The sequence below is a fragment of the Dipteris shenzhenensis genome, chromosome 15, assembly GCF_047967505.1.
Source record: "Dipteris shenzhenensis isolate YYH24624 ecotype China chromosome 15, Dip_SZ_1.0, whole genome shotgun sequence".
Taxonomy (NCBI): Eukaryota; Viridiplantae; Streptophyta; class Polypodiopsida; order Gleicheniales; family Dipteridaceae; genus Dipteris; species Dipteris shenzhenensis.
In genome coordinates this window covers 43029635-43038206 of record NC_141610.1, presented here as the reverse complement: position 1 = coordinate 43038206, position 8572 = coordinate 43029635, and the positions used below count along the sequence as shown (strand labels likewise).

The following is an 8572-nucleotide window of genomic DNA, read 5'->3' as shown; positions in this document are numbered from 1 at the left end:
TCTCTATCAAGATGGTACTCTCTATCAAAATGGCCACTGGTGCCATTGTCTATTAGAATAACCTTTAGCTTTGGTAATGGGATGCATAGAAATTATTTTCCCTTAGACCCTGGGAACCATCCTAATCCATGAGAGTTTATGGAGGATGGCACTGGTGCCAATCTCCGAAATCTCAAATAGTTTGCCACTCTCATTCTATGTCTATATCAGTTTCAAGTAGATTGGCAATAGTGCCATGCTAATAGGGAAGATGGAAAAAGATGTGGAATATTTATGCATAACATTTTTGAGACATTGGCACTCTTCATCAAAATTAGCACTCTCTATCAGGATGGAACTCTCTATCATAATGGCACTGATGCCATTCTCTATAAGAGTGGCATTGGTGCCACTCTCATTCTATGTATATGTTAGTGTTAAGTAGACTGGAAGTAGTGCATGCTGTTAGGGAAGATTGGAAGCAGTGCCATGCTGTTGGGGAAGACATATGGAACATTTCTGCATAACATTTTTGAGACTCTCTATTAGGATGGCACTAGGTGCCACTCTCATTCTATGCCTATGTCAGTGTCAAGTAGATTGGTAGTAGTGCCATGCTGATAGGGAAGATAGAAACAGATGTGGAACATTAGCACTGTCTATCAGGATGGCACTCTCTATCAGAATGGCACTGCTACCATTCTCTATCAAAATGGCACTGGTGCCACTCTCATTCTATGTCTATGTTAGTGTCAAGTAGATTGGCAGTAGTGCCATGCTGATAGGGAACATGGAAACAGATGTGGAACATTGGCACTCTCTATCAGGATGGCACTCTCTATTAGAATGTATTAGAATGGCACTGGTGCCATTCTCTATCACAATGGCACTGGTGCCATTCTCATTCTATGTCTATGTTAGTGTCAAGTATATTGGGAGCAGTGCCATGCTGATAGGGAAGATGGAAACAAATGTGGGACATTTATGCATAACATTTTCGAGACATTGGCACAATGCCACTATCCACAAACTCTCATGGATGAGAATGGCACTAGTGCCAATCTCATTTGTGTTAGTCACAAAGAGAATTAGATCATTGCCCATTGAAGTTAGATTGTAGAGAATTCTCCATGTGAGTTTGTACAGAATGGAACTTGTGCCAATCTCATGCAATTCATTTACCTCCTTCTTATTTTGTCACTGGACACTAAGAGTCATCCTAATCCATGAGAGTTTGTGGAGAATGGCACTGGTGCCAATTTCCACAATCACAATTAAGTTACCCTACCCTACCCTCTCTCCTCCCTTCCCTCTCCTCTCCCTTCCCTTCCCTACCCTACCCTCCCTTCCCTCTCCTCTCCCTCTCCCCTTCCCCTCCACTCCTCTCTCTCTCTCTCTCTCTCTCTCTCTCTCTCTCTCTCTCTCTCTCTCTCTCTCTCTCTCTCTCTCTCTCTCTCTTTCTCTCTCTCTCTCTCTTCCCCTTGCCTTCATATGCTTATGAAAAGAGGATGAAAGAGGATGAAAGAGAGGAAATAAGAGAGGGGAAAAGAAGAGAAGGAAGAGGAAGGAAGAGGGGAAAAGAGAAGGAAAAATGAGAGAGGAAAAAAGAGAAAAAGAGAGAAAGCACATGCTTATGCTTATGCATGAGCATATGAGCATATGCTCATGCATATGAGCATAAGTATAGGCAAATTCATATGCTTATGAAAAGAGAGAAAAGAGGATGAAAGAGAGGAAATAAGAGAGGGGAAAATACGTACATACATACATACATACATACATACATATATATATATATATATATATTGGTGATGTTGCGTCAGCGAGAGAGCTACCGTACCCTCCCTTCCCTCTTCGCCTCAACCCCCCCCCCCTCTCTCTCTCTCTCTCTCTCTCTCTCTCTCTCTCTCTCCTCCCCTCGCTCTTCCCTTACCTTCTTTCCTCCCCCGAGGCTTCCCCCTCTTTCCCTCTTCATTCCATGTCTCTCCCCATTCCCTTCCCTTTTCCTTCTTTCCCTCTCTTTCTCCCTCCATCAAGATGCGTCATTTGAACATGTGTGCTTCACTCAGTGCAAACACATCTTAAATAACCTTTGTCACTATTGTAAGTTGTTAATAAAATTCATTGAGATTATACCGATGTTGTTTTCTAAAACTTTTAAAGGTGCTTATTGGCACCATTATTAAGTCTTGGTGAGTTGAGTTCCAAAACTCTAAAAGGTGTTTACTAGCACCATTATTAAGTCTTGGAGGTTTTAGAAGACTCTAATGGTAAATTAATCTCATGCATGGACCTTAGCTATATATGTATATATATGTATATGTATATACATATACATATATATACATATATATACATATACATATATATACATATATAGCTAAGGTCCATGCATCAGATTAATTTACCTCTGTGTGTGTGTGTGTGTAATATTTGCATGGTTTTTTGTATATTTAAATTATTAATAAGTTAAGAGTGTTAGTTCTTAAAAGAGGATTGAATTTCTTTTAAATAAATATTTATACTAGGATTTTTGCAATATAGAGTAACGTATGAATTATGTTTCCTAGTTTTTGCATTATTAGTCCAAAATAATAGTGTGAGTAAATATAATTTGTATTGAGAAAGGATAGTGTCAAAAGTAAACGTTTGATTTGGGAGGGTTAATCAAAACTCGCCCAAGATGGCCCACCTCCTCTTGAATGCCATTTGGGGCTGATGTGGGGAAGGTACACATGGGAGGAGGGTTAACCATCAGTTAAAGGGGGGGAGGGGGGATAGATGGTTTGGGTGGTCCCTACTATAAGGGGAACAACCAACGAGGGCTCTTTCCAGGCCTTCCCACCCTCCACCTCAACATACCATCATCCCACACCTTGGAGCACTCTCATTGGTACACCTCAAAATCCCTCCCTAATATCCTTGAAATTAGGAAACACTAATTGAAGGCCCTTTTGAGACCCCATTTCTCCCCTAATGATTATAGAGAGATATTGCGAAATTTATTATGTGGAAATGACAGTGTCGGAAAGTAAGATTTCGATTCTTGAATGGCATTTTCATAAGGTAAACTTTTCATTTGGGAAGGATGTTTAGGATTAGTCCAAATGTAGACATATGAGTCCAAAAGTAATGAAATAAGTGTTTAGATACATATGGCTCTCTGATTGGGTGCTTACAGAAGGTCCTCCTCCACTTAAGATTAAACCAAGATTGGCTAGAAAGATTCACATGAAAGGTATTTGGATTTGGATTGACGTATGCCACCCTTGGAATGAGGGACTACTAAACAGGTGAAAGCAAATTGAACCTATTACCATATTTTTATTGGAAAGCAAAGGTCTATGTAGGTAGTTATAAGCACTTCAAGAAGATTGGCCAACCAATAAAGTGCTTATAATTCCATACGACTTTAAAGGTCGTGAATATAGGTTTCATAAATGATCACTAAAGAATTTGATGGACCCATTTAATCATCAGATACTTCTTCTACTCAAAAGCTTTGGTCTTCTCATGCTCTATATTTCAGTGAGTTAGTTTGGAGGAATAGAGTGAATTAGGTATGGAAGGCTACGTCTTCTTTAAAACTCAATGTACTTCTCTAAAAGACCAACCTTGGTAAATTTCCTATGAGAATATGGATTTCGAAGTGGAATCCAAATGTCTCTCCATTATGTTCTCTATGCAAGATCAAACAAACTTTCATTTATTTTGGGATTTCTTGGAAGTCTGTGGAATGTGGAAGAAATTTTATTGGTGGTTTGAAGTTATATGTATTTAAATCTAGTTGTCATGGAAAAGAGCTACTTTTAGTGATAGAGAAGGTTAAATGTGTCTATCTTGGAGGTATGCCAATTGATTTAGGGTTGGCTTTGCCTTGGTTATCTAGTGCAACTAAAAATATTGCAACAAGTTTGCATTTTAGAAGGTGCATGGTTTTGTCTCTCTCTATGATGAGGTCATAGAGGTTTTGAGCACAACATTGAGGTTTTTTTATAAGCAGAGCTCACTTGTTCAATCACTTTTATTAACTATTGTAAGAATTAGCCCTCATGGGTTCTTATGGTCATTCTATAAAGCCTTTATGTTATTTCCTAACTTGCTAGAGTAATGCTTTCTTTACGCAAGGCAGCTTATAAAAGGTTTGGGTTTTCTCAATCCTTATGAAACCACTTGGAAGCCTTGCATGAAGCCACTTGGCACCTTCAAATTTTCCATGTTTTTTTTCTCTCAAAAGCATGCTTGCTTGTCGAGCTACTACATACATGCTCTTCAAATTTTCCCCTTGTTACAACCTTCCAAACAAGGTTTTCTTATCCCTCTCTCGCCATGGCTCTGTCTACCTCCCAATCTCTCAACGTACCCTTCTTTTTTCTTGACTCTTTTGACGTAGGAAGTTTCGCAGCTAGGAGAATCTCTTGCTTATGGCTTCCCGTGATGCAAGATTTTCAAGAGACACTGTAGCTCTTGCTCGGTTGCATGGCCCAAAAGTGTAGGCTAGTTTGCCATGGCCTCCTCCACTGCCGGCAAATACGTAGGCATCTCCCCTCCAATTCAACCGTACAACTTGTTGTAAACTCTTGTTTCTCCTGGTGAACTATCTAATTTTCGTCACTATCACTCTAGAGTCACTAAAGTAGCAACTCTAATTCATTCAAGATTTTATTGTTTTGCATTGCCTATGACAAACAATAAAGTAGCAGAAGAGATCTTAGGTTTTTATGTTCGAGGCTAGAATTCTTTGCTTTTGGTGTTGAAGGTAGATCGGCTTCTGTTATCAATTCTCTCTAGAAAGATGTGTGCCAAGATTACTATTATACAATGGCACATAAATGATAATGTACCAAGTTGCTATTATACAATGGCACATGCATGATAACAATCAGCCACCATGGTTGTCTTCATCCAATCAACTTTCAGCACCTTGGCTACAAGCCAATCATACTGTGGACTATATTTCACTACTACGTGTAGAGATGTGAAAATATCAGCCCACAACAAACTTGTGAGCAATTGCATACTATATATGATTGAAATTAGTATTCCAATTGTTTTACCAAATGTTGAGTAAGAAGACAACACAATGATGTAGGATGGCCCCCATTGGATTGAATATCAGAGAGGAGAGGTGCTGTCGCAAGCTGTATAAGGGGTCCAAAAAGGATCCTTGAAAGTTTTAAATGTATCAACATTTCTTTGCAACAAATCCAATGGTAGGCCTCAGTGCTCAAAGTTTCTTCTCAGCCATGCTCATCCAAGCCATCGTTGCCAGTGTTTCAAAAGAGTCCATTTGGTAGCCTCATACCTGAATATTTTCATTCAGGTTGTCGCTTGATGCTTGTGGACTTGTGAATTCTCTACTTGTATTGACAATCTAGTTTTTGTCCCCCATTTGGCCACCACATTATCACAAAGTCTACTCTTGAAAATTTTATAGCCGCCCTCCTTTTCCCTCATACGTTAGCCTATATTTCTTAAAAGTCTTTAGTCAAATTTTCCATAATAGTGCTCTAAAGTGTCAAAGAGCAATTCATAGTGGTTGACTAGTAGAAGAAAGCAATTTAGTGTCCATGTAGGTGTAGCGCATCTAGAGGCAACAACAACAACAATGGTGATCAGCTCTTGAGCTATGAGCTAGGGAGATAGGAATGGTGGCTACATTATGTTATATAGTATAGTCTTCAAGAGAGGAAGAGTGGCGTAGCTCTAGGAAAGGGAATCAAACACGAGGAGATAGGAATGGGTATGCTGAATCAAAAGAAAGCATCATGGTGGGCCAGAAAGGATAGCATAGGAGAGACTAAGCTCTAGTATCTGTAGAAATGTAAAGGTCTACAGTTAGTGGAGATTTAATCTCTGCCATCATTGATTCTTACTATCGTTAGACCAATCTTTGATATGTGTCGCAAAGACTTTGTGTACTTTGAATTTTTTCAATCATTGTCTCGCTTTCGGCGAGTGGTTCAAGCTTGTCTTCAATTCTTGTAGTATTTCTTTCTTACTAGCCATGAATATTGATTTGTTTTATTGTGTGCACGGATGAACTTATTGCCACAGCCAAGTACATTGTGACTCCTGGGAAGGGAATTTTGGTAGTAGATAAGAGTATAGGAACCATTGGCAAGTGACTTGTGGGCATTAACGTTGAGAACATAGAGTCGATTAATAGGAAGACAGTTTGGGAGTTGCTCTTTACTGTGCTTGGTGCCTTATAGTATTGAAATGGCATCATATTGTTTGGGGAGACTCTTGACCAAAAGACTACCAGTGGTGGCAAACCTTTCATGGAGGTGCTAAAGGAGGGTGTTGTGATCCATGAGATTAAGCTGGACGAGGGAAATGTGGATCTGACAAGGATAGACAGAGAGGCTACAAACCAAGGTTTGGATGGGCTAGCCCAACAATGCCAGCAGTATTACAATGCTGGTGCACGTTTTGCCAAGGGGACGGTTGTCCTTAAGATTGGTTGTACAGAGCCATCATCCCTTGCTATTGCCAATGTTCTTGCCCGTTATGCCATCATTTGACCACTGCTTACTATGCCATCATATGTCAAGAAAATGGTTTGATACCTATTTTTAGCCAAAAATTCTTGTGGATGGACCTCATGGTATAATGAAGTGTGGAGCACTTTACATAAATTATCCTTGCTATTATTTATCAATCAATCTTGTGATCTTCCTCATGCACAGGTCCTTTTCTTGTCTCACCCTCTCACTATTTCTTGTGTTATTTCTTATTCTATTTATCTGTATGTTTCTAGTGCTATCCTCTATCACAGATTACAAGGCCAAACCATAGATCATTGGCCCTATCTCACAACACCTGCTCACACACTCTTGCAACTTCCATAAACATTCGAAACGATAATCTAGTTCTCTCAACTATTACATTAGCTTCACGATTCAAAACCGATGGACCGATGAATCATTACAGCGATACATCATGAGGAAAGGGCCCGTTCGTGGTGTTTATAACTCTCAAAGAAGAAGTGTCTCACTTCTCCAACCATACTATGTGTGGCTATATAATATTATAAAAATAAACTCATACAAATTTAGATATGTTTAATACTAAGAAACTACTTAATCAAATATCCAATCTTCTTGCTTGTTTCCAAGAATTAATGTTGACATAGTAAAACCAAGTGGTATCGTTTTTGCTAGAGGGCACTATTGCAAGACCGTTGCTCAGATTGCATCTCTCTTGAGGATGTGTCTCGGTATAAAAGTGGTACCATAAACCTTTGGTTGCCTTCTTCCCTCCATCCATAACCTCGGAGTCCTTTTATCCTCCAAGAAAAAAAAAAGAATATAAATGCATTTCAAGTTTTTGGGGGTCATTTAATGAATCAATAGGTAGGAATTGAAACCACAAAGTGCGTCAGACTAGGTTACTGGTAATACAAATTTTGGTATGCGAGGGAAAAAAAACAATATTGGCGAAAAAAATAAAAAAATAAAAAATAAAAGAAGCGAAGGTGGTGTGTGCATGCAAGCATACGACGATGAGCTCTTCACCTTTGCACGACCCACGATCGATCGATCTCCTCCACTCACCATCTTAATTTTCTTATAAACCTCCCACATCCCCAGCTCTCGTTCCACTCATCGTTCTTCTCTTCTCTCTTTTACTAATTCATCCACAGCTCCTGCTCTCTCTGCCTCTCATTTCTTGCTTATGTGTTCTGTCTTGAGTCCTTCTGAATATATGATCAATATACCCAGTCCCAGCGTTTCCCGTCGATACCAAAGCTTGCCACCCGCTCATATTCCAGCAATCACAAGCCCTGGCGGATGAGGATGAAGCTGCCAGCATGATCTGGTATCGGACAAAACCACGGGAATCCCAGATTATATGGCAGCTTCAACCGCTTCCGCAACGGCAAAAGTACACGTCGACCTGTGGAAAACAGCATAACAGCACGGAGATTCAGTGAATGCCATCGGAATCGTCTGATATAAGGTAGTGTTACTTCACTCGGTCGCAATAGGTTAATGCGGTGTTTGCCTTTACACTCTGCTCTTCGTTGTCAATATAATTGTTTATAGCTGTAAAGAGAATGTGTCATCTTTGTCGTGCGCCTAATTCGTTTGACTATACAATTAAGGAACATCATAACTGAGCTTCTCACCTCAATAAGAGAAGGCTCGTAGGAGTTTGGTCGTCAATCTTCAACTCTTTGTTTCGACCTTTTTGTGTTTCTCATCTCTTTCTCGTTTCGTATGGCAATTTCTCGGCCATTTAGTCGCCCAAGGGGTTGAGAACTCGCCCAAGGTGTGGGGTTCAACCTAATTGAGATGTGTGTGTGTGTGCGTGTGTGTTTGTTTGTTTGTTTTGACAATATTAGTTCCCTATAATAAACACATCCATATACAGGAGATATAAATCTTGTAAGCCCAATGGCATAAAACACAAGGAGAGACTAAGTATGGGCATACAAGGGTTGGAGACTTCTAGTGGAAGAAGAGATTTATATAGTGTTTCTATAGCCAACAACTACATAGAAAAGGGAAATGGTATAGCCAACAACTACATAGAAAAGGGGTCCATTCCGATGCAAATTTTGATGCTTAAATACTTATAAATATTT

General features: G+C 39.6%; 1 pseudogene; it reads left to right on the top strand.

Moving 5' to 3' along the window:
- Positions 1 to 6014: 6014 nt before the first annotated feature.
- LOC147893841 (fructose-bisphosphate aldolase, cytoplasmic isozyme pseudogene) lies at positions 6015 to 6780 on the top strand (annotated as a pseudogene).
- Positions 6781 to 8572: the final 1792 nt, after the last annotated feature.